The 24,669-nt window shown below is 53.3% G+C and overlaps 1 protein-coding gene across 1 annotated transcript in view; it reads left to right on the top strand.

Moving 5' to 3' along the window:
- The first annotated feature begins 11,202 nt into the window (after positions 1-11,202).
- CHST8 (carbohydrate sulfotransferase 8) overlaps positions 11,203-24,669 on the top strand; it is a 128,884-nt gene continuing 115,417 nt past the window's right edge. Inside the window, exon 1 of the mRNA XM_032326267.1 lies at positions 11,203-11,565. The gene's annotated coding sequence lies outside the window, so the exon portion shown is untranslated. The remainder of the gene's footprint in view (positions 11,566-24,669) is intronic.

Raw genomic sequence — 24,669 nt, 5'->3', positions numbered from 1 at the left:
TTAATCCATTACAATTATAATCTTTATTGAAGCCCATACAGTTCCATATTTGGCCACAGGGATCCTCTCGCAGATGGCCCCCATGTCCGTTTGACACAATTGTTTAGTCTCTGCTCCCCCTCCTTGCTTCCTGGTGTGACAAGGTGTACCCAGCTCATCTCACACACTTCTTCCTCCAGACCTTGGATGCAATCAGCCGTGGAGAAATCAGACCCGGAGAAATCAGCCGTCTCTTCAAGAAGTCCTGGTGTCTATTAATGGAGACCCTCTTTTAAAGCCAAACAAAAGAAAACAAACATAAAATGTCAAGAAAATGAGAAGACAAGCCACAGACCGGGAGAAAATATTGTAAAGACATATCTGATAAAGGTCCGTTATCCCAAATAAACAAAGGAATAAAAAGAAATGAGCTATCAAGCCACAAAATGGCATAAAGAAACTTAAATGTATGTTGCTAAAGTGAAGGAAGCCAGTTTGAAATGGCTACATCCCTGTGATTCCAACTATGTAACATTCTGGAAAAGGCAAAATTGTAGAGGTAGGAAAAAAAAAATCAGAGGTTGTCTGGGGTCATTGGGAAGAGGGGGAAGGAGGAGGGATGAATAGTCGGACCACGGGGGATTTTTAGGGCAGTAAAACTATTCTGTATGATACTATAATGGTGAATACATGTTCTTACACATTTGTCAAAATCCACAGAATATACAACACAGAGTGAGTCCTAAAGTAAGCAATGGACTTGGGTTGATGTTGGTCAATGCTGGTGCGTTGATTGCTGCGCCAACAATGTACTCATGGCCACTGGATGTTGAGGATAGGGGAGAGTGAGGGTGTGGGGAGGGGATTTAGGGGAAACTCTGTACTTTCCATTCCATTTTGTGGCAGTCCCAAAACAGCTCTAAAAAATAAATTATATGAATTGTTGCAAAAAAGATTAAAAACCTCATGAATGAATACCGATTCTTAAATTCAAATTCAGAGTTATTGGGTGTTTACCTAAAATCTTCTTTTTTATACCTGAATTCCTTTTTCTCACCCCAGACTCATAGCACAGGGGATGACAAATCAGCATACCCAGCAATGGCTCTTACCTTATTCTGTCACACCCACAACAGCCTCCACGCAAAACATTAATACTTCCTCAATCAACATCATCATTGAAAACAGGTAACATTTTTCCCTGTGCTACCTCCTTCCCTTATCCCTCCTCTTTATAGATAGCTGTCATGTAACTATATCCCATCAGACATCTAGCCATCATACATTCTACTCTTTCCTCTTTAATCCTCATTTATTCTTTTTTTTTTAAGGTTTTATTCATTTCTTTGACACAGAGAGAGTCAGCGAGAGAGGGAACACAAGGAGGGGGAATGGGAGAGGGAGAAGCAGGCGCCCTGCTGAGCAGGGAGCTTGATGCAGGGATTGTGACCTGAGCCAAAGGCAGATAGATGTTTAATGACTGAGCCACCCAGGTGCCCCTAATCCTCATTTATTCTTAATTCTATAGACAATTTATATTTCATGTTCACCTCCTTATGGCGATATCCCTCGGTGACCTTGGGTCTCTGAGGCTCATTTTCTAGTGGATTCCTCAGGAGGTTCTCATGGGGTCCATATTTCCTGAATTTGTGCACGTTGGTGTGAATTTGTACCCTCTACACTTGACAGTCAGTTTCCCAGGATGTAAGATCCCTGGTTCACATTCCATTTCCTTGAGTATCTTAAATAGAGTACTCTACTTGCCCCTGGCACGTGTTGCCATCAAGAAGTTGAAGATAATCCCATTTTCTGAATCTTGTGCTATTTTCGCTTAGGTACTCAAGGGTTTTTCTTTTTCTCTAAACCTTCATACTAAACTAAAATTATGCCTTGGTTTTGGTAACTCTGGGTCAATATTTTCAGGAATGTGGTGTGAACTTTCATTATGTAATCTCAGCCCTTCCTTATTGCTGAGAGAGTCTCTTGAAATACAGCTTTTGGTATTTGCTCTGTTCCCCGATTTCATTTTTTTTTCCCCCTTTGGGAACTCCTATTCTCTGTGTGTTGGATGGTCTTTACCTAGCTTCAGGATAGGTCACTTTTTATTAAATTCTTTGTATTATGCTCATTTCTTTATTTTTTTTAAATTTTATTTATTTATTTGACACAGAGAGTAATCACAAGTAGGCAGAGAGGCAGGCAGAGAGAGAAGGGGAAGCAGGCTCCCTGCTGAGCAGAGAGCCCAATTCGGGGCTCGATCCCAGGACCCTGAGATCATGACCTGAGCTGAAGGCAGAGGCTTTAACCCTCTGAGCCACCCAGGCACCCTGTGCTCATTTATTTTTGATCTCTAGAAATTTCCATGTTTTCCCATCCTCTCCTTCTTCTAAGGCATTCTCCATCATGTTTATCCATCTTTGTATTCTTTCCAATTTCCTGTCTCAAAATGATGTCTTTTAGACGCAACTCTTTCTTCAGTTTGTCATTTCACTTCTGAGCTTTTCCATTTCTGATTTATGCTGTTTGTTCATATATCATTTTCTTAATTTATTTTCTCATTTTTTTTGGAATAGTACGTTATAGGTCTTTACTCGTTTGGTAGGCCTGTCTCTTTGGTGTGCTTTTCATTGTCTGTAGAGACAGCATTCTACTGCTTATTTTCTTTTTTCTTAAAACAACTTTGTGTGGGATCTGACCTTGATCCCTTTCTGCTGCTCATTTTTGTAAAGGTGAAATTAATTTTTCTGAGCTTTTAAAAGGAGGTTCGTTCGAGATAGCTTTTCCGACTTCCAGCATTCTGACTTCACAAAGCTCCCTGTTTCGTTTCATGCAGTTAAAAGGTATGCCTCCCTCTTTCATCTAGATCTTCTGTTTGCTTCCTCTCTATTCCTGCTCTGTTCAATGCTGATCCTTCTCTCAGTAGTTTCTGCTCGGTGTGGGGCCCCTGTCCGGAGAGGAAGACCTGGCTGGTCAGCCTCAGGAGTTCCCAGGGGCTAGGCTCTCCATCCTAAATGTACTTACCTAATGACCTTCGCACTTACACACTGTAGCAGTGGGCAAAATGCCTCCCAGTTTTAGCTACCATTCCAAAACTGCAGTCCGGTGTTTTCCGGTGAACATCTATTGGCTATTTTGGGGTGCTTCTGTTCCCGGGCATGACAGGCACCCTATTTCTTCCCTTTGCCACTATTTTGATGTTTGGGAAGGATACATTACCCACTCTTTTTATTGTGACCGTTCCCCACTGTTTGGTCTTCCTATCTAGTTGGGCTGTTCCATTTTAGGGGATTCAAGAATATTCAAAATTATACCACTAACACTGCCACCGTCTTCTGAAAAGTGCCCCAAGAAGAACTTTTAATAACTGAAGCATGGTATATCACAAGCAGACCAGAAGAGAAAAACTACGTAAACATCTGTTTCCAAAGTCATCTGCTTCCAAACCCTGGTGACCTTGGCGATTTGGGTGGAGTGTTATGGGCTGATCATGACATTGTAGCAGTCCCTGTTGATCTTCTCACTGCATCTGAGTTCAACCCGGGAGACCGTTCCCACTTCTCCATCTCTTGAACTTCTCCATCTCTCCTTTTCTCTTTCTAGAGCTTTTCCTGGTACCACCCAGGGGCTTGCTTTGTGCTGCCTGAGATCATTCTGAAATGAACTCCCGGCACCTGGATAAGCTTGTCTTGGGTCTGCTTTGGGGCGAACACAGCCCAAGATGGATGCAAAGCTATGTTCCAGGAGCCTTGCCTGTTTCAAACACCTCTCTTGTAGTATAACCTGCTGATGATTTTAAAAAATGGAGGGGCGCCTGGGTAGCTCCGTGGGTTAAAGCCTCTGCCTTCAGCTCAGGTCATGATCTCAGGGTCTGGGATCAAACCCGCATCAGGCTCTCTGCTCAGCAGGGAGCCTGCTTCCCTTCTTCTGCCTCTCTGCCTACTTGTGATCTCTGTCTGTCAAATAAATAAATAAAATCTTTAAAAACAAAACAAAAATGGAATGATGTTGGCTTCATATTTTTCATAGTCTTTCGTGAGACACGATTTTATTCTACACAAATGAAACGTTTGTCTTTTCTGTCCACACACCTCTCTATTCCCTCACAGGGCCCCGGTTGATTAGCTGCTTCCCCTAGACACTGTCTTTCTTGAATGCTAGGTTTGTTTTCCCAAATTCAGCAACCCCGTTTTTTATGTGTTGAGTCTATCCTTTTTCTGGGCATGAACATGAGAATCCTTTATCTGTAGGTACCAGAATATCCTTTGTGTTTAACCGAGTATATACGGAATTACCATCCGTGGTCCTTCGTGGCTGGAAGTCTTATGAATGAGGACAGGACAAGTGAGATAGGTCAGGGCATACGCCACCTCTTCTGTGAAGCCCTCCCTGATGCCCCAGGGAAGACCACTTGGACACCTCTCTCACAGCTCCACCATAATCTGCCTTGCATTCTAGTCTGTCTGTCCGTCTGCCTTATTCCTTCAGTGTGAGCTGTTCTCTCCATTGCCTCCCTTCATCCTGGCCTGAGCAGTCCCTCAGCAAAGCCTTTGCTGGGCCCTCTCTGCCTAAAGGTGGGTCATTCCAGACACCTGAAAGAGGCTGGGGCTTCACCCTGGAGCCTGCCTCCACCTCTAACCAGGACAGAGCGGGGGCCCCTGCCCACCCCCCCCACCCCCCCCACCCCCCGCTGAATCCTGGGACAAGGCACAGAGCCTAGAACAGGCACAGAGGGAGGACTCGTTTGAGCCCCAGCCCTCACTTCGGAGAGCAAGCAGACAGGAAGCTCTGTCTGAGGACAGGGACGGGGAACAGAGTGTGACAGGCTCCTTGCTGGGACCTGCAGGGCCGCCTTCATGCCACAAGGCCCTTCGGGTGGTGTCAAAAGAGGAGATTTGGGTTGTCTTGTGTTCTTTCTTTTTTTTTTTTTAGAACCTAACTTTAAACACCATTGACAGCAAGATGTCTCCAGCACGAAAGCCAACAGGGAGGCAGTGGCTCAGTGTTTCCATAGCTACCGACAGGACGCCACTGGGCAGTGTTCTGAACCCCAGAGCATCTCAGGCTCTGCCTACAGGATGAAGTTTCCCAGGCTCTTGGAGAACTCAGCGATGAAGTGGCAGGTTTATCTCGGTGTCTGCTGCACTGCCTGCTATTTTCACAGACAGGGTTCCATTCCTCCAGGTGTCCAATTCTGTCCCCTCAGATCACTCCTGTGTCTGGGAATCCTGAGGAAGCTGGAGATGTCCCTTGCCCCCACAAACCTGCCACGGGTCAGGACAACTGCTTCCAAAGCCTGGTGACCTTGGCGCCTTCTTGGCACTGAGGGGATGGCTCAGCAGGGTTTGGGAGGATGGTTTCCTGGGCGGCTGGCTGGCTTTCAGTGACCCCTTGACCGTGGAATAGGAGACACCGACAGGACGTTTTGGCATTACCAGTGTGCAGTTTGGAGAACCCCTGGACTGTCTGCGGAACCAAACCCTCTCTGGCTTTTCCACTTTCTCCCTCTGAGGGTACCTGCAGGACAAGGGTCTGGGCGCTCTCCTCTAAGGATGACCCCACGGCGATGTCTCCCCACAGAGGAGCGGGCAGCTCAGGTGCTGGAGGGGGAGAGGCATTCCTGAGCTGATGCCCTTGTGTGTCCCACAGAGGGACAGGCTGCCTGATTGATGGGCTCCTCCTGGTCTGGTCTCCTTGGATGCATCCTCCAACAGGCTTTTGTTTTCAGTCCCGGTGGAGAGATTCCTGCTGCCAGGCGTTGTGTGGGCTCCCAGCACAGTGTGAAAATACCACTTGCTCAGGACCGCCTGGAGACGCAGGGTAGTACCTGTCGCTGCATTTCCATCTCTGCTCAGGCCGCCCACATGGATTGGGGCGCAACTCGCCTGTCCTAAAAGGGTCTGAGCAACTCTTGAGAATAACCGAAGGCTTTGGGGAGATTTTTAGAGTGTCCGTCCTTGGGGCAAACAATGACTGGGACCCACCCGAGTGGCCCCTTGGCATTCTGACTCCGAGGACACCGACCTGTGGCTCCTCCAGCATGAGGCCCCCAACCTGGTTGTGAAATTGCCCCATGCATGACCTCCGCCTCCTTGTCACATCTCGGCACTCCTCTGACTGTAAACCTCCCGAATCGGGGGAAGTCCCAGGGTGCACATCCTCCCCCGCTGGCATGCTCCTGGGGGCATCAGATGAATGTTTCTAGAGTGTTCCTATTCAAAACAATCCCTTCTTTCCTTTCAAAATCATCAAACCCAATTCTTAATACCAAGCATTAGAGGTACAATAGCATTCACATTTGCATTTAAAAACATGCTTTTAGCTAGCTCAGGAACTCAAAAGACAACTTAAGCCCCACTTTCCCCTGCCAGGGGATGGCAAGATAAGAGTGGATTTACAACCCTTGGTCAGGGTGGAGGAGTTCTAGAAATGTGCTCCGGGCTGAAGAAAATCTTGCCCTGAAAGGACACCTCCCCCCACTTTTCAGACCCCACAGAGCACTGGTCGGGGCTCAGAGACCCAGATCCACTATGCTCCGGGTGGGGGCGGGGGAGCGACCAACAGCCTCCTGACAGCTGGCCGAGTTGTGCCAACCCGGCCTAAGCAAGAGAAGTCAAACCCTTTACCACCTGAGGCAGAGAAGACTGCCCCCAGCAAGCCTATTCCCCCTTCTTTGACTGACAGTGAAAAAGTCAACTTCAGCCCCGTCCTGCGTGACGTGAATGCTGAGTTAGTTTCGACCAAAGGAAAGAGCATTTATTGAATTGTGATATAAAAATATTCCAGAATTTTAAATTCTTTCCCCCCAAATAAAAAAGAAAAATCTCCATTGCTTATGCCCAGGGCTTACCTGATCCTACAGAACTCCCCCCCCCCACCCCCGCAGTGAACCCCGCCACCTGAGTGTCCTCTCCCATCGCCTGGGCAGGCCGCCCGAGGAGGGCCGGGCTGGAGATCTTGTGGGGACTGAAGGAACAATCGGCAGCAGCCCAGCCCAGTGGTGTTTTGTTTGTGTTTGGTTTTGTGTTTGGTTTTGTTTTTTAATTAAGAAGCACCAAAATGAACTTGAGCTTGGCAAGACCTCAAGAACGAAGCCAGGTTGGCTCTGAGCCCAGTCTGCATGGATGGGCTGGACTTGGACTTGGGCCTGGCTCCCTCTTGGGCTCTGGGGTCAACAGGGGCATGTCTGCAGATTGGCTCATCTTAGATCCAGGGAGGAGGGCAGCCTTTCCTGCAGACCCCAGAGGTCCTCGACCCCCACCCTCACCCCCAGGGAGCTGCTGTCTTCCCTCCTGGATTCTCTGCTCCCCATCCCCACTCTGTGAAACCCCTCCAGTGTCCTTTCCAGGAGTCCACCTTTTTTTCTCAAGTTAGCCACATTGTTATTCTGTGCTACTCAGGAACCCCTATCTGTTTATCAATTGTCGTTCGTGCTAAGGATGGACACTGGTGTCACCTTAGCCTGCCTCAGAAACCTACTCTTCACAAGGAATTATTTTGATGATGGTGGAATTTCAGAATTTGTAACAGGCATGGAGGATGCAGGGTTGGGGAGCCCAGTGGCACTGCTGGTGTAAAGTTCTCTCCCTAGACACGCTGACAACAGGAAATTTGCAGGTGACTCAACAAAGCAGGGAACAAAGAGACCCATTCTCTCCAGCTTCTTCAAAACCCAGGGGTGACAGAAAATGAAAAGGGTCACAGGGAATGGAGGAACAGGGGCAGGGAAGGGACATTCATCCAATATGGTCCCGGGTGGTCAAGGGAACCTCTCTGGGCCTCCTCTCCAAGGGAGGAATTTTTAGAAATTGTGGCTTTACAGCACAAGCCTGGAGGGGTCTCGAGAGCCTGGTCTACACCCCCCTTACTCTTCAATGGGGAGGAAAGTCTTGGCCTCGCTCCCACACCGAGGCCATGGCAGAGGCAGCTGGGGAAGGCAGCTATGTTCCTGGAGAAGGGGCTCCCATCCAGACGGTGTTCCTGGACCTGCCACTCCAGATGCTCCCCTCCCTTCCCCAGAAAGGTACTCTGGTTCTCACAGAATGGAAAGTTGAAAACTCAGGACACAGTCTTGCCATGGGCTTATGGGCCCTTCTTGAAATACAAGGTGCTTCCCCATTGTGTTGCTTTCAGCTCCCCACTCAAAGGTAGGGAGGGAGAATTTGCACTCCAGCGGATACCCTGGGGGCCCAGAGTCCAAGGAGTGTGGGGGTGGGGCGGGGTGGTTTGCCTGCCAGCCCAGGGAAGGGGGTATTTGCCTGCCACCGTAGGCCATACCTGGCCCAGGTCCCCTCTTCCCGCCTCTTTGGCAGCAAATAGAGTGGCTTCTGGACCTCTCCCTGACCTCTTTTGGGCCTTGGGTTGTAGACTCCTGGGGTGATCTAATGCAAATGTCTTTTTACCTTCGTTGGGATGCAAAGGGAGAAGTTTGCCACTCATCTTTCCGCGGAGACACACATAACAAAAACTGCAAGCGAGCACACGGGGCTTCATGCCGGGAATTTGCAGCGTTTCTCCGCCTCTCTTGCTGCAGAGGCCGAGCCTGACTTTCAAAAAAGGGCACGCAGCCCTTGGCAAATCCCGACAAGAAAACACAGTGCAGGTTGGTGCCAGGGGCCTTGAGCCCGCTTTGGGGATTTCCCAGAGGGCCTCTCCAAACCAGAAGGAAGTCTGAGTGAAAGATTGGAAATCTCGCCTATGTCAAAGGAATGCAGCATTGTTGATGCCTAGCAATGTCTGCCTGAATATTAGATGCAAATAAGTGCTAATAAGTACAGTTGGAAACGCTAATGGAAAAACCGTCCTTCCCGGGAGGATCACTGCACACAGATGCGCGGGGTTCTGGGGAGGGCCTGACCAGGCCCACTTGCTGCTAGCTTGGTTTCCATAAAGCCTGTGTAGAGTCGTCCCGTGGAAGTAGGGCTGGTGTGGACTCATCCAGTGGACTTGTGATTCAGAGCCTCCTTCTGGCTGTAAGGCTGGGCTTAGGGGATGGAAACTCCTCTCCCCCTTCCCTCCCAGCTGCCTGCTGAGTGTGTGTGTGTGTGTGTGTGTGTGTGTGTGTGTGTGTATTCTCCAGCAGGAGTGTGCTTGCTACTGAAAAGGTTCCCTGGACCATCAGCTTTCTTTGGCAGGTGCCCACCCAGTTAGTGGCCAGGCCTCTGGGTGGTGAGAGATGGCTGGAGGTATGGGGGCAGGAGGGGTTAGAGGGTCAATGCTCTCTGGGCTCATCAGGCAAGGAGCTTTCTGCTCACCTAAACCCCCCAACATCGCCTTTGTTCACCACCTTTCTTCCTTTCGTTTTAAAAGATTTATTTATTTGACAGATCATGAGTAGGCAGAGAGGCAGGCAGAGAGAGGGGGAAGCAGGCTCCCTGCTGAGCAGAGAGCCCAATTCGGGGCTCGATCCCAGGATCCTGGGATCATGACCTGAGTGGAAGGCAGAGGCTTAACTCACTGAGCCACCCATGTGCCCCTGTGTATCATCTTTCTTTCTGTTCTGCTCTGATGGCTTGTGGTCATGGGCTGGATAAAGATGCCTCTGCCCTGTCCCTCCTTGTCCCTGATATTCTGTCCCTCCAATCTGCACCTGAATGAGGAGGAGCAGTGCAGTTTCAGCCCATATATAACCCTCATAGGCAAACACAGGTAACACAGAGCCAGTGGAACACAGCTAGGCCTAGCACCCTGGGTCTGGAACAGTCTCTGAACTCGGAATCTTGGAGAGGGAAGCCCACGGAACCCACTCCACTTTGGAATCAGCAGCTCAGCCCTGGCTCTGCCACCCTCTGGATGTATGGCCTTCGGAAACCCAGTGGCATCCTTGTAGCTTGGTTTCCTGAACTGGAAAGTGGGTATGATAGTGTCTACTATGTTGTTGCAAGAATTAAGGAAGATAGTGGTAGTGCTGGTCTGCTAAAGTTTGTCTTCTCACCTTTGGTATTCTCTCTCTGAATGTGCTAAGCTCACCTGGGGCCTCCTAGGCTGGTTGCCTCCTAGGCCTTCTGCAGCTCTTCTGCTGGGGGCTCCCTGGCCTTCTCCAGGAGCAGCTCTGCACCCTGCTAGGGCTGCCCCAGGCCCTTCCCTCTCTGATCAATCAAAGGCCATGAGTCCACCTCACTCCCCAGCTCCACTGCACACTCAGCAGGGCGGAGTGGTCAAGCCAAACCAAACGGTAGATAAAATGAGAGGTGGGTGAACATCCTTTATTTTCCTAAAGCTTTCTGGGCAGGTTTTTGAAAATACTGGGGTCCCATCAAGATTAAGAAGTGACTTATTTACAGCTTCTTCGGGTTCCTGGGAGAAGCCAGCCCGCCTTCCTTCCCGGCACCTGCTTGCCCCTTGCAGGTGGGGGCTGCCTCTTTTCAGGAAAAACAGGACTGGAGTCAGAGGTCCCTCTCCCCCCTTCCCATCCGGGCTCCGTCCTGGTGCTACGTGACTGTGCCTCTGCCCCTTTCTCCCGTGTTGTCGAGGGTGTGTATAGGGAGGAGCTGGCTGACCCAGGGTCACCGGGTTCACGAACCCCGCCCCAGCCCCCAAATCTCAGCACCTGACTCAACAAGCACTTCAAGGAGGTAGCCCTCAAGGAAGAGCCTGGATCATGGGTCCTTTCAGCAGAATCCAAAGCCCCAGGAATTTGGGGATGGGTGCAGACACCTGGGACCAAGGCCGCCCAAGACCTTGACCAAATTTCACTGAGGCTGTAGCCCAGGGATCCCCTCAGAACGCTGCTAGGGGCCGATCCTCAGCGTTTCACCAGCCCCGCGCCCCCGCAGCGGCCGGTCCAGAGCGCGCGCCGCTACCCAGCGGTGGTCACGGCCAGCTCCGGTGACGCCTAGTCATTTTCCCAGGTCGGCGCCGGCGTGCGACCCACCAAGGCAGTGGCAGCACCCTGGCCGCGCTCTGGAGCCAAGTGGCAGCCCCGAAGCCGGCTCTCAGGGATCCCGGGAGACGGGCGCGGCCCCCCACACCACCGCCCCCACCCCCGCGGCGGTTGGACCGCGCCCAGCGGAGGCTCCCTCGAAGCGCGCGGCCAGTGGGGCCAGCCGCTGGAACCGCAGAGCGCGCGTGGGCGCGGCGCCCGCGAGCTCCTGGGAGGGACCCGCGGATCGCAGGAGTGATCCCCTCCCGGCCCGGCCCCCGCCGCCACCGCCACCGCGGGGCGGGGCCCAGGCCGGGGGCGGGGCGCCGGGCGGGCGTGGCGTTATTTCCAGCCTTGCCCGAGGCTCCGCTCGCACTTCGCTGGGAGCCTTCCCGGCGCGCTAGCGGGATCTGGCGGTTCTGTGCGGAGAGGAGAGGCCGGCAGTGGGGGCCGGGAGGTGGGAGGCAGGGGACGGACCCGCGCCGGGGGCCGAGGAAGAACACGCCACCGCACCCTCTCCCCCTCCCTCTCCTGCGCGCTCTGGCCGCCGGCCCGCGCCGCTCGCCTCACCCACCGACCGGGCTCAGCTCGGAGCGGGAGGAGGCCCCGGGCCCAAGCTGGGGCGGAGGTCCTCCCTGCAGCCCGGAGCCCGGGAGCGGAGGATTCGCCGTGGAGGACCGAGCCTGGGCTGGAGGCGCCCGCGACCCCGCGAGCGCCGGCTGCGCCAGGTAAGTGCGCTGCGCCCCCGCCCCAGTCCTTTCCCACCCTGTGCAGCTCCCGGCCGGGAAGGGCGCCCCGAAGGGTCCCGGGAGGACCCGCGACTGCACTGCGTCCCGGCGCCGAGAAGCTGCACGGTTAAGCGTCCGAAGCCGCGGGCGGAGATAGGGCGCGCGGGGTTCCGGTCCGGCCGCGCTTCGGGGACCCGCTCCAGTAGCGGGAACTTTAATTAGACTTTTGCTCCATGGCTTTCACTTGCCGCCGCGCGTCTGTGCACTGCAGCCCTCGGGCTCCCTCGGTCCCCGCGGACGCTCTGCTCTTCTTCCCAGCTCTGGGTGCCGGGCGCGGGGAGAGGGCCGGGCTGGAGCGCCCGAGGCGCCTAGGGCTTTCCCGCGCGCTCCAGTCCGGGATTCGGGGGCGGGTGGCGGCCAGGGGCGGGGGAGGAGTTCGGAGCTGCCTGGGCTTCCCACCCAGCGGCGGAAGGTGCCCCCCGCGCTCCGTCGCGCGCGTCTCCACCCCGCGACTCTCCAGGGCACCGGCCTGTTTTGTACTTGAGGCGAGTGTATGTGCGTCAATGATCGTGCAAAGGTGTGCGCGTGCGAGTGTCCGGGAGTGCGGGAGTCCGAACCTGGGGCGACTCGGGTGGGCGCGGGAAGGATCTGCTTCGCCGCGGGACCCAGCCGAGCTCTGGCGGCGGCTGCAACTCCAGCTGCTAGCTGCCAGTTTTGCCCGCCCGCCCTGACCTCGGTACAGGCCGACGCCGCCAGGCGAAGGTGCGTTGGAGGTTGTGCCGGTGTGGCGCTTGAGTCGGAGGGGAACCCTCTCCCTTCCCAGGCGCGGGACTCTTGCCGCCCTAACTTTGGCCTTACATGTGGTCCCCAGACCCAGGGACCCCGACCCGGGGCTGGCCCGGCAGCCGCACAACGCCCTCGGCTGGGAGCACTCGCTGCGGGGCTGCTCTAACTGAGAAGTAGGGGCAGATCCCGGGGTTCCCAGTGTTTAAACGTCTCCGGTATCGGGTGGCTCTCGGGTCCTTGGGCGCCTCCCTGTTGGACCCTGCTCAGCTGGGACTGACTATGCTAGGGAGAATGGGCGGCAGGGCGGTTTGTGTCTGGCCCGGCAGCAGAGCAGGGGCGGAAAGTGGTTGAGTGAAGGGACCATAGCCCCTGTGGGGTGCATGGGGTGCATGTGGTGCATGGTGGAAGAGAAGGTGGCAGAGGAGGAAGGGACAGACTGACCCCTTCCCCACTTCTGGGATGCTTCCAAGCTTCACTACCAAGCCCACGTTTTGGGGGGGTAACCTCTCACACCCGAGTTCACCTTGACCCTTGCCTATGGGTGGGGAACTTTTCTCAAGTCCTGCTCTAGAGCAGGGCGGCCTCTGGAACAGAGTGGCTGAACCCTCTTTAAACTTTGCCAACTGTTATGGCCTCTCCTGGCCACCCTCTGTCCCTGTCCCAAAGGCAATGCAGACAGGCTGCAGGAAGAGGTGACCTTCTGCTCCCTGTAGGAGACCCTTTTAAAATCCAGGCTGCCCACGTAGGGCAGGACAGGGCCAAGGGGCCCTCCCAGGAAGAGTAAAAGCACATTTCAGAGCCCTCATCAGACTTGCCTCTGTGAAATGACCCACAGGAGGAATAAATTGCAGACTGTGAAGAGGTTGAGTTTCATAGGACGGTCAACAATATAATAGCATCTGAACAGAGAGAACCTCAAAGTCAGGCCCCATCCCATTCACTGCCTAGCCCATTCACCCCAAGACATACCAGTAGGGCGGCTTATTTATTTATTTACTTGGAATCAAACTCCGCCGGAGTGAATTATGTTCCCCTGGTATTGATTTTTAAAAAGACCCCAAATTAAAAAGTCAAGGCTTTCCTTAAAACAAGGTCAAGGATTAATTATTTATAGAGAGACATCAATCAGGTGAGGTGGGGACTCATTTATAAAACGCCTGAGCGGGCCAAAGAATCATGGGCTGATTTTCACTGTCTCTGGCTGGGAGAGAGGAGCAGGCTTGTCTGACCTTCTGGGCTTCGCAAAGCTTTGCGAGATTGTGACCGGAGGAAGAGGCTTTGTAACTCAGCCTGCCGGTTGAGATGCCTTTTTAATCTTGTAGCCAGAATACCACTTGGGAAATTTCATGCATATTTGCTGTGTTTCCATAATGAACATTTACTGATTACAGAGTATCAAGGGAATTTCATTTTTTAAACATTTATTCAAATGTCTGTTTATGTAAGCTAATAAGTCTGGGAAAAGTTCAGTAGTGACTTTTTTTTTCCCCCGTATGGTCGTACGGTCATTGGGAAAGCGAGCTGGTGAGCTCCTTGCAGAATTTGCTTGGGATTCACTTAAAAGGTGGAAAGTCAGAGTCTCCTGACTGGAAACACCCTGGCAGACTCCCTCTCTGCTCTTTGCTCAGAGTTTGTGCCAGCGTCGACCTGATAGGCTTTTTGTGGTTTTGCTGATCGAAGCCATGGGCGCTGAAAGCTTTTATCGTGATTTGCTGATGCATCCGGCTGGAGGCACCTGTCGTGGGTGCTGGAGTCTTGTGCGGGCTGGTGGGAAGCACGGGGGCCCCCTTCTCTGGCCGGCAGTCTGACTTGGAGTGGGAGATGTCTGTCTCAGCTGTCCCTGCTGTGTCTCCCTGATTCTCCCCAGTGGGTGTGACAGCCTCCTTGGGGAAAATGTGGAGCAGGGAGGTAGCCGGTGGGCAGGACAGTGGACCAAGGGTATGGCGGCACCTTCATGAATGGCTGTGGCCATTAGAGCCAGTAAGCACTATGTGAAACAAGGGCCCTGGCCTTTCGGCTAGTCAGAAAGTAACGAGTTAGAAACAGGAGATTTATGGAGGGCTGGCCCAGTGAGATCATTGTGGCCCTGCTGTGGGACAGAGAGAAATTAAAAAAAAAAAAAAAAATCGAAGGTAGTTGTCTGGGTGTGAAATTGGGAGATGGTGTCCTGGAGCCTTAGGAAATTTGCTGGGAGCAGGGATCCTGTGCAGTGACAGCATGGGGACAGCAGACTCCCTGGCACTGTCTTTGGAGTCAGAGGCAGGACTAGTCTGACTCCAGAGTGGCTGTGTTCCCTCCCTCCAGGGAAATGGCCGCCCAAGGCAGAGGGAACCCCTGTGTTCAAACAAGCAGGGGACAGGGCATTTCAGTCAGGTGGCAGGGGACAGGGGAGATGCCATCTCATTTCTTCCCAGCTGGAAGGTGTGGGACCCCATGGTCGGCAAATCACCGTGGCCCAGGATGAGACTTACAAATCGGTGGTGGGAACAAGTGTTGACTTTTACCCTGCACAAAACTACTTGTCATTTGTGATCTGGGGGCATTAGCAGGCACCTGCTGGTTGAAATGTAGCCTCGGCCAGCAGCAGAGTGGGGGAGCCTGCGTCCAGGTGGGGAGACAGCAAAAGGTAACTCTGATTCCATCTGGAAAGCCAGGAAGTCACAGTGTGCACAGGCAAGGGGCCGGGGCTCTGCCGCATCCCAGCTCCCCTCCTTGAAGATGGGCCATGCTTTTCTGGGAAATCAGGGGACAGGAGCCGGAGTGGGGGTGGGCGAGGCTCCCTGTCTCTGCCAAGCTGCTATCAGAGGTGGCCCTGGTGAGCAACAGTTATTTGAACTAAACGAGAGTTGTCAACGTTGAAACCCGGAGCCGGAGGACCCCATCCCACTTTCCCATCATCCCACCTGTTGGGGCTGTCCTCCATTCTGCCATCAGGGAATGCTTGTGGAGCAGGTAGCAGGTGTCTGTCTCTGGGCCAGGCTCTGGGGACAGAAAGTAAACTAAACTAAGAGAGACCCCTCCCCCTAGGGGACAGCCACTCCCCCATCACTGATTCTTCACTCACTGATTCACGCTGTGCCAGATGACGCCATAGCTAAACAAGTAACCGATACGGGTGTGTTTCTAGACTGTGACAAGCAGATAAAGGAAACATCTGGGTGATTCGGAGATGCATCGTAGAGTAGCCTGCCCGGGACTGAGGGTCAGGAGGACCTCCCGGAGGAGGTGAGGCTTCAGCTGAGGTCTGAAGGAACAAACCTGGAGCTAAGAAGCAAGGAGGGGCGCGGCCACGGGGAGGGAGAGAGCTTGCCTGGCAGAGTGTGCACATGCGTGAGAGGGAGGTGCAGGAAGGCCCACGTGGCCAGCAGAGTGGAGGGGTTGATGCAGGTGGAGACACAGCCAGAGCCCTGGCCATGCAGGGCCTTGAAGGCCAGGGAGAAGCTTAGACCTTGACCCCAGCAGCTGCTGCAGAAGAGGGAGCCCAGTGAGGAGAGAGCTGCAGTAATCCTGCTGGAATTACTGGAATTACTGGGGGGTCCTAAAGAGGAGCAGGCCCATGGGAATCTGCTGGGATTCTGGCGTTGGATTTGGTGTCAATGGGGAGATTGGGAAGGCCGTCGGGACCCCGACTTCTGAATCGCCACTGGGAGCTATCGCTTCCCTGAGGCCACCTCCCCAGCTGCACCCCTAGATCAAGAATTCCAGGCTCCTGTCCCCTCTGGTCGGGTCCTATCCTCCAGGGGTCAGGCAGCTGCGTCTGTGCCCCTGCCCACATGGCCCACCTTCTAGCTTTCTTCTAAGCCCTTGGGCCTTCGGCTGCCTTGCCCCCCAGCAGGGAGTGAGACTCAGTAAGTGACAGTCCAGTGCCCCATGCTCTCCAGTGAGGACAAGCTGCTCTGTGTCCACTCTCCTTTTGAACTGATTGCCCACAAGGCTGCTGGCCAGAGGTGGCCCTAGCCTGGGTGTCACCCACTTAGCTTTGTGGGGCCCTGGTAGGTCCTTTACCTGCTGCCACCCACTTGAACCTGCCCTGGCAGCTGGCCGGCACTGGAAAGGACTCGCCTCTGGTCACTCCAGCCCTCTTTCCTCCCCTCCTCCCTGTGGGAGCCCGTCTGGACCTGCTCCTGCCCTCTGCTGGGGGCTCTGCCCTGGACTTACAGCTCCCCAGCTCCCTCGGATGTTGGCGAGTTCCCTGTGGCTGTCTGCAGCTCCGCTCGTCATCCGCACAATCCACTTGGCCCCCTAGCTCTGTCTTGCAGAGCTGGGGTGGGGGGGAGCGGCTCTATGAGTCACCCCGCTTCCCGTGGTGCCCACGCTGCTGGCTGTGGGCCCCGAGCCGAGCGGCCGCTGAGCTGCAAGCAACAGCCCAGGTCGCTGTCACCTTGTCCTCACTCTGGCTGGGCCTGAGCCAGCTCCTTCCCAGCTGGGCCAGACTCGGGGACAGGAGGGATGAGAGCCAAGGAGAGGATGCTCGGAGGTAGAGATGAATCCTCTGGCCCCAGGTGTTTCGGGAGCTGATTCCTCCAGCACTGGGACCCTTTGCCTGGAGGGTGGCATCACCACACTGTCCCTCCCTGATACCTGGGGGCTGCCTCAACACCATAGACCACCGACCAGGTGCCCAGGTGCTCACCAGTGGGAAGGTGACACAGGAGAGCCCTCTGCCAGCAGCCCCTAGTCCAGACTGACTCACACTTGGCAGACTAGTCATTCCCCCCGCTCAAGGCTGCTGCTTCTTGGGGGCTGACTCATCTCCCTGGACAGGACCCATCTGCCCAAGTCTGTGAGCACAGAGACCCTCCAGCCCTGAGACTGGGGGGCTTTGCTTCCTGTGCTCCTGATGGGAGCGTGCCCGACATCCAGCAAAGACTGACAGCAGTCCTTCTGTGTGTGGAGCTGCCTGCCGGGCCCAGAGGAGGCCGAGGGAGCTTATGAGCAGGTTTCCGCGCTGATAAAAAGCAGTGCTCGCTCTGGCTGTCGGGGCCGTGATGAGCTCGGAGAAGGGACTCGGTGATGGCTGCTGGCTGGCGGAGTGAGCTCCACTTTGCACTCTGTCCACGCCAGCTGAGCCAGTGCCTGGTGGAGGGGGTATGTCTACACTGGCTGCGTCTAGGGTGGGAGCACGGAGACTTTCCATTCAGTCCGGGCCAGCCCCACTCTCTGCAGGACTTTGTAGAGGGTTCAGAGCCCTCAAAAGTCTCTGTGGCTTTGGCATGGTCCCCGTGCCTGGGCTCTCCAACCCTTCCCCCATGGACATGGACCCTATCCATCAGGCCCTGGCTCCCAGAGCTGACGGGGGTGAGCCCGCCATGCAGAGCAATCCCTCTACATTGGTTGAGCCCAGTTTGTCATGCAGGCAGTTTGTTTATACGGGTTGGACTCAGCACACAATTCAGTCTGTCTGTCTACACTGGTCAAGTCACAGCATTATGTAAACCCTCTGTTTACAATGTTTGAGCCAGTGCTCAGAGCAGGTTCTCCGTCTCTACTGGTTGAGCTGGAGTGGGGGTGGGAAGCAGCCAACCTGGTTTGGCTCCCTCTGCTCCCCCACTGGGATTTTCTTCTTCTTTTTTTTTTTTTTAAGATTTTATTTATTTGTCAGAGAGAGGGAGAGAGAGCGAGCACAGGCAGACAGAATGGCAGGCAGTGGCAGAGAGAGAAGCAGGTTCCCAGCCGAGCAAGGAGACCGATGTGGGACTCGATCCCAGGACGCTGGGATCATGACCTGAGCCGAAGGCAGCGGCCCAACCCACTGAGCCACCCAGGCGTCCCCGGGATTTTCTTCTTAACCCCTTCCCTTATGTGCGTCGGGGTCCGATTCGAATGCAATGTCCAAGGAGCTTTTCTTTTTTTTTTTTTTTTTAAAGATTTTATTTATTTATTTGACAGAGAGAGATCACAAGTAGGCAGAGAGGTAGGCAGAGAGAGAGAGAGAGGAGGACGCAGGCTCCCTGCTGAGTAGAGAGCCCGATGCGGGACTCGATCCCAGGACCCTGAGATAATGACCTGAGCCGAAGGCAGCGGCCCAACCCACTGAGCCACCCAGGCGCCCCAAGGAGCTTTTCTTGATGGCTCCCTCTGCTTTCCCACGTCTGATTCCAACCCCTTCAGGCCAAAGTCTGTCTGGGCCGGGAGTGGGGTGGCCGTGGGGCCTGGTGATGGGTGGTGAGCTCCGCGGGCTGTCCCCTGCCCTGTTGTGGCGCTCTGGACACCGATGCTTCCTGGGGTCAGTGGTCACTGGCTCCTTGTCGTCCTGCACTGCGGCCACACACGTGCCTTCCTCTCACAGACGTCCTGTAGGTGTGGGTGACTTGTTGGGTCTGTCTTGCCTTCTCCTGTTCAGATTTTGGGCGTCTTTGTCCCCTGATGTTATCTCCCTTCCCGAGGGTTGGTCTCGTCTGCACATGTAATGTCTGTTCATCTCTGGGAAGACGCGATCTAGGCCTCTTATTTACCTTTTTCTCAGTCCCTCTGCTTGAATTCGAGTGTCAAGGGGCAGCCATGAATGGCCACCAGCTCCACCTCTCTGCCTGCCCCCATGCAGCCAGCCCCGGGTTCTGAATGAAACCAGCACCCAGGGGTCACACCTCCGGGGTTCAAATCCCAACTTCTCCACTTAGTCACCCTGTGGGCTAGAGGCTCAGTTTCCTCATCTCTAAAATGGGGATGACAGTAGAATCCATGTCCTGGTGGCCATATTATTATCTTTCTTATCTCCTGGGTGTGGTCTGTCTGTGAGTCTTTCTTTCTGTCTCAGGTGCAAGGATGCATACTGATCAGGGCCTTGCCTGGTAACGTGACAGAGGCTTAGGGGACATGTGACCCCACTGGCTTGTGCCCCTTCAAGTCTCGCCCTTTGTAGACAGGCTCCCATCCATGCCTCTTCCCCATCCTGCATTCAGTCCATCAGAAAACTCTCTTTTTTTTTTTTTTTTTTAAGATTGTATTTGTTTATTTGACAGAGATCACAAATAGGCAGAGAGACAGGCAGAGAGAGAGAGAAAGTAGGTCCCTGCTGAGCAGAGAGCCTGATGCGGGGCTCGATCGATCCCAGGACCCTGGAATCAGGACCTGAGCCAAGAGGCTTTAACCCACTGAGCCACCCAGGCGCCCCAGAAAACTTTTTATTCTGAGCGCAGTATGCATACCGAGATTGTGTGCACCGTGTCGTGAAATCCCACAAGCCAAACACACCTATGTGCCAGCCCCCAGAGCAGGACTGGGAATGTGACCGGTGTCCCGGTGGTCCCTCGGTCCCCTTCCAGGCCCTTCTGCTCTACCGCGGCTAACTGCTGTCCTCCCTGGGAATGGCACTGATCAGTTGTCCTTGTCTTTGAACTTGATGTCAGTGGAATCCAAAGTCTGTACACTCCAGGGTCTGGCTTACCGCCCTGGGTGTGAGACCCACCCACCTTGTTCATTTGTTCTCGCAACTATGTGAGATGCCGTTGTGCGAATGTACCCCGGTGTACGTCTTATTTCTCCGGCTGACCGACACTGGGATTGCTCAGAGTTTGGGGTTGTGGTGAACAGTGCTGCTGGGGACATTCCCGCTCGTGTCTCTTGGGCTCAGGTGCTGCTCACCTTAACGAACATCGACTGAGAAGAGAATGGCTGGGTCTCGGGGCGCGTGTAGGTTCTCCCGTGCGGGTGCTGCCGGTTGTCTGACCTGGTTGTGTTAATCCCCCGCACGGACACCAGTTAGCTCTGAGAGTTCCCGTTGCTTCACACCTTTGTCGACACTTCCTGGGGCCCATGGTTTCCCCCCCCCCCCCATTTTAGCCATCCCATGAGTAGGTAGAGATATCTCACTGGAGTTTTTTTTTTTTTTTAAAGGTTTTATTTAATTAATTGACAGACAGAGACCACAAGTAGGCAGAGAGGCAGGCAGAGAGAAGAAGGGAAAGCAGGCTCCCTGCCGAGCAGAGAGCCCAATGTGGGGCTCGATCCCAGGAATCTGGGATCATGACCTGAGCTGAAGGCAGAAGCTTTAACCCACTGAGCCACCCAGGTGCCCCATCTCACTGGAGTTTTAATTTTATTTTCCAGATGACTAATACAGCTTATTTATTTATTTATTTATTTGGCTCAGGATTTGTTGAACTTGACACCGTTATTGAACAAATTTGAAGATTCACTTCCGTCTCGCATATTGTGGGTATCTTAAATGTCTGGGGGTGCTTGTGATTCCCTCTGGGGGACAGACTTGAATCTGCCTGTTGGAGGATAATGGGTGCCGATGACCGGTGTTTCTCTGGATGAGACTGGGGACCTGGCCACTGGCCTCAGGATCACTCCGGGAGCTGTGAGAGATGCAGGCACTGGGCCCCGGCCCCAGCCCCCAGTCACCAAATAAACCCTTGTGTTCTCTCCATCTCTCTGTGGCTCATCTTTCTTTCCCTTCACACATTCCATGAGCATGAGCCGTCTGTCCATCCTGTTCACTGCCATGTCCCAGAACCTAAAAGAGTCCTGGTGTCCAGTGGGTCCCCACTGACCTGCCCACTGACCTCTGCACTCTTCCACCTCAACTGTCTTGATGGGGTTTTGTCCATAGCCTGGGCTGCTTGGGGAGGGTTCCGGGAATTGGGCTCTGGTGCCTCGGAAGGTATCTCGTCTTAGTGCTCTGCCCTTCTAAATGACCCCCTTGTCTCCAGAGCCAGCTTCTGACCAAGGCCTTTGGGTCCTAGGCCCAATACTCTGTGTTGGTGTCCCCAAATCCCTGTATACCCCCAGAGCTCCGGGCATTGGCCATTTAGGAACAACTCTTGGGTGACCTTATGTCTGATGGGCTTCTCTGTCATTGGGTCCCTCTGGAGAAGCCTGAAACCACCCCCCCCCCAAATGTAGCACTCGGTCCCTCTGCCACTCTGTGTCCTCTGTTTCACAGCCGACACACCCCTGGGTCAAGGGAAGGCAGGAGGGCCAAGTCTATGACCACCTCATCCACTCCTGCCCAAAATAGGAGTGGTTCCCATCAAAAGGGGATAAATCCTCCTTTCTTTGGGTGTTTCTTGTTCCCTTTATTCTCAACTCTGACATACTTACTTGGAAGGCAGTATGACCTGGGGCATGAGAGCTCTGGGTCAGACCTGTTGGGTTCAAATCAAGGTTCTGTTCTTGTTTGGTTTTCAGACCCACCCCTTGCCCCAGAAAGAGCAATTCACACACACAAGCCTGATGCCACCGGCGGGGGATAGCTAGGGTGGCCAAGATCTCTGAGGTTGAAGAGTGAGAGCAAGGGATTCTGGCTGGGGCATCTGCAGGCAGGAGGCTTGGGCTGGTCCTCAAATGTGCAGAGGGGAAGATGACACCTGAGGGCCTTCCCTGAGAACTTGCACTGAGCTGACATGAGAACACAGTCTCGTTTACCCAACACCCAAGGGCACAGAGTAATGATCAGAGTTCATTGGTGAGTTATGGAAGTCTTCCTGGAAGAGGTGAGCTGGGGATTGCATGTTAAAGGCCAAGAGCGAGAACTTTCTCCCGGTGTCAGTAGAAATTCTCTCCAAACTTTAGAATCATGGGGCACGGACTGTGGGCGCCACATACCATTGGCTTTAAAATAGGGCAACAAAGAATCTATGACACACACAGTGTGTTTGTGCGGTGTGGAGGCGGTGTGCAAAATGGAAGAGCTAAAAGCAGTTTGGGAAAAACAACACCTTTTTTTTTTGTTGTTGTTTTTTGGGTGGAAAGACAGATTAGAAGGGTTTATGCTCTTCTGTGATAACTAATATGAAAGGTTTATCAAAGTTAAAAAAAAAAAAAAAAAAACCCTCGACGCTTTCTCCAAAATTGATTTGAAGACTTGGCAGATTTGAAGAATCGTTCAGTAGCGTTTTATGGGTCGATGCTAATTTGATGCAGCAGACCCGTGCATCACGCCAATTTACTGCCAAACCAACATTAAGCACAGACCTTTCGTGCAAGGTTTATAGGCGGACAGCTCATAAAGATGCATGCTTGACAAGTATTCTGCTTCTCTTAGGATGTGCGATATGAAGTGTTTATCAAAAACTAACTAAATCGCCTTCGCCTTTTCCTCGTAAACAATCTCCGGGGACTTCAGGCCTGGATCGCGGGCGATAATTCCCGTGCAATATTTCACTGCTCCGGCTTCTGGTACACGGGGAGCCTTTGTCTCCAAAAGCCACAGGTAGCCATCCTCTGGGGTGGACAGTGCCCTTAGGGACCACTTTGGAAAGAAGGTGTAACCCAGGCCACAGGAAAGCCAGTAATGTTCTTCCTACCAGGGTCTCCTAAAAGCAGTTGAAGTTTGCACCTGAATGAGATCTGTGGCCCCAAGGAAATATATCTCCTGCCTTCGTTTTTGTTTCCTGGGCTGATGTGTGATGGGTGATCACCACATGTCTCTCTTGGTCCAAATACGTGTCAGAGCCTTGTCAATAAGGAGATCACCCAGCTCTGTTTTGCTCGTCGGAAAGTGCTTAACCATAAAAATGGCTGAAATTCCTGTTTTTCACCACCGAAAACCACAGCTTCCATTTTCCACAAAGGAAAAGTGGACTTCCGTGGTCCTTGGCTCCTCTGCACACCCCCAGACCCCCAGTGTCTCCCAGCCCCGTGTTAATTACCGGGACTCCAAAGAAGCAGGTTGCTGCGGGGAGGGGGCCCATGGTGCGCAGACCGCCGTGAGCAGGGAGCCTTGTGGGTTTTCACAGGGGGAAATTTGATCTTGGGCAAATGTCAAGACGTTTTTGAAATCTGTGTTATGATATCAGCTCATTGCCAGTGTAGGGCTTCATCTGGATTTCATAAATATTGAATGGACCTCGGCCAGCTGGAGAACACAACAGCTAACCCCTCCCCAACACACACACACACACATATCCATGGCTATCGCAGTCTATTGCCGGGTTGTCATGAAAAGCCAATTGGTGATATTTCAATCACAGTGTTCTAACAAATTCCATTCAAATTCCTTCGGAATGGGAGCTAAGCCTTCCTCCTGCTGCTGAGAGAATGATATGCTAAATGTAGCTTCCTGGGGCCCTGGCAGCCATCCAGGCTTTGTAATTTATAGTTCTCCTTTGTGGTTCTCCAAGTGACCTTGGAACCTCCATGCTGGTGGATTTCTTAGGTTCGCATGTTGCCCTCCGTCATCATCATCATCTCTTACGAGACGGGTCCCCAGGCGCCCTTCCAGCACCCACCAGCCTGGAGCTGGAGAGAAAGGATGTGAGCCGGGGTGCCCAGGGACTCCATGGCAGGTGATTGGAAGATTGCTTGTTTGCTTGTGACCTTTCCTCTGAAATTGATGTTGGCCGCGAGTAACAGTCCAATATTGTGTTTCAAGGCGGCCTGCTGGTGACAGGAACCTCCCCCCAGCCCCCGCACACAGCAGGTAATCCTGGAAAAGAAGGGGAGGGACACTCCGTGCAATTACATTCATCAGCTATTTCTGGTTGGGGAATAAACAAAATGGCCCAAAGTGCTGCTGTTACAGATTCTAGCAGAGGAGTGGCGTGTAGGAAAGATTAATGTACAATTAAAACCCGTGTACGGGTAAATTACAGGGTGACAGCTATCTAATGCAAACACCGCAGACGTGTAATTAAGAGGAGTTACGGGCTCTCGAGGATGGATTTGCTGAGGAAAGTGCTAGGGAGCTGTCTGGGGAGCTGGCAGGACAGGGACCTTGGGCCAGAGGGGAGGAGGCGGGGTGGCTGGGGAGGTGGGGAGGGAGAGTCCCGCAGCCTATGGGTGGGGGCAGCCCAGAGGCAGTGGGTGGGTGGGTGGGCACCGCAGTTCCTTCTGGGTGAAGCAGTCTACGTCCCCAGCCTCGGCCAAGTCTTGTTCCAAGCTTCCAGCTCTTTCTGGGGCCACCCCGCTCTCCCCCTCCTCACCTTTGGCTCTGTGGCCATGAGCGCCCATGGATGTCTTTTTTTTTTTTTTTTTTTAAACGTTTTTAATTTCTCCTGCTTTGTCAGCTTTTTAAGGAATATGTTACATTATGTGGAAATTGGATGCTAACAAGATTTGTATGAATAAATTAGACTCTTAACTTTTTATGTTATTACAGAATTGAAATGGACTCTAATGACAGTCAGAATTAATGTTCTGTTTCAAATAAATGCCGGGGATGTGACTGAATTTTCAGTGCACTCTCCTGTTTTGAACGTCTGGCCCTTTCCTGAGAGGCCTTTCTGGAGAACAAGTGGGAGACACCTCCGGGCCTTTCTCGTGGGACAGTCTTCTCGCCCAGCCTGTCCACAGTGGGTGTGCTGGGAAACTGCCGCTGCTGCTCCCAGAAGTACCCCCCAAGAAGAACGGCCCTTGGCCTGGGGTGGGGCT

The sequence above is a fragment of the Mustela erminea genome, chromosome 19, assembly GCF_009829155.1.
Source record: "Mustela erminea isolate mMusErm1 chromosome 19, mMusErm1.Pri, whole genome shotgun sequence".
Classification (NCBI taxonomy): domain Eukaryota; kingdom Metazoa; phylum Chordata; class Mammalia; order Carnivora; family Mustelidae; genus Mustela; species Mustela erminea.
Note: the sequence above shows the minus strand (reverse complement) of the source record. Positions and strands in the feature narration are given on the sequence as shown.